Source organism: Chiloscyllium plagiosum, unplaced genomic scaffold, assembly GCF_037043375.1.
Source record: "Chiloscyllium plagiosum isolate Xiang-an unplaced genomic scaffold, Cpla_swu_hap1 HiC_scaffold_40, whole genome shotgun sequence".
Taxonomy (NCBI): domain Eukaryota; kingdom Metazoa; phylum Chordata; class Chondrichthyes; order Orectolobiformes; family Hemiscylliidae; genus Chiloscyllium; species Chiloscyllium plagiosum.
In genome coordinates, this window is record NW_028270178.1 from 27,936,141 (window position 1) to 27,937,541 (window position 1,401).

The following is a 1,401-nucleotide window of genomic DNA, read 5'->3' on the forward strand; positions in this document are numbered from 1 at the left end:
AGATGATTGAGGAGGGCAGAGCAGTAGATGTGATCTATATGGAGGAGAAAGTGAGGTCTGCAGATGCTGGAGATCAAAGTTGAAACTTTATTGCTGGAACAGCACAGCAGGTCAGGCAGCATCCAGGGAACAGGAGATTCGACGTTTCGGGCACAGGCCCTTCTTCAGGACCCTGAAGAAGGGCCTGTGCCCGAAACGTCGAATCTCCTGTTCCCTGGATGCTGCGTGATCTATATGGACTTCAGTAAGGCATTCGACAAGGTTCCCCATGGGAGACTGGTGAGCAAGGTTAGATCTCAGTGGAATACAAGGAGAACTAGCCATTTGGATACAGAACTGGCTTAACAGTAGAAGACAGGGGGTGGTGGTGGAGAGTTTTTCAGACTGGAGGCCTTTGACCAGTGGAGTGCCACAAGGATCGGTGCTGGGTCCACTACTTTTTGTCATTTATATAAATGATTTGGATGTGAGCATAAGAGATATAGTCAGTAAGTTTGCAGATGACACCAAAATTAGAGGAGGACAGTGAAGAAGGTTACTTCAGATTACAACAGGATCTGGACCAGATGGGCCAATGGGCTGAGAAGTGGCAGATGGAGTTTAATTTAGATAAATGTGAGGTCCTGCATTTTGGAAAAGCAGATCTTAGCGGGACTTGTACACTTAATGGTAAGGTCCTAGGGATTGTTACTGAACATAGATCTTGGAGTGCAGCTTCATAGCTCCTTTGAAAGTGGAGTTGCAGGTAGATGGGATCGTGAAGAAGGCATTTGGTATGCTTTCCTTTATTGGTCAGAGTGTTGAGTACAGGAGTTGGGAGATCATGTTACGGCTGTACAGGACATTGGTTAGGCCACTGTTGGAATATTGTGTGCAATTCTGGTCTCCTCCCTATCGGAAAGATGTTGTTCTTTCTTTCTCCTCTTTCTTGCTCCTCTCTTTCTTGCTCCTCTCTTTCTTGCTCCTCTCTTTCTTGCTCCTCTCTTTCTTGCTCCTCTCTTTCTTGCTCCTCTCTTTCTTGCTCCTCGCTCCTTGCTTTCTTGCTCCTCGCTCCTTGCTTTCTTGCTCCTCGCTCCTTGCTTTCTCCTCGCTTGCTTTCTTTCTTTCTCCTCGCTTTCTCTCTTTCTTTCTTTCTCCTCGCTTTCTCTCTTTCTTTCTTTCTCCTCGCTTTCTCTTTCTTTCTTTCTTTCTTTCTTTCTTTCTTTCTTTCTTTCTTTCTTTCTTTCTTTCTTTCTTTCTTTCTTTCTTTCTTTCTTTCTTTCTTTCTTTCTTTCTCCTCGCTTTCTCTCTTTCGTTCTCCTCGCTTTCTCTCTTTCGTTCTCCTCGCTTTCTCTCTTTCTTTCTTTCTTTCTTTCTCCTCGCTTTCTTTCTTTCTTTCTTTCTTTCTTTCTTTCTTTCTTT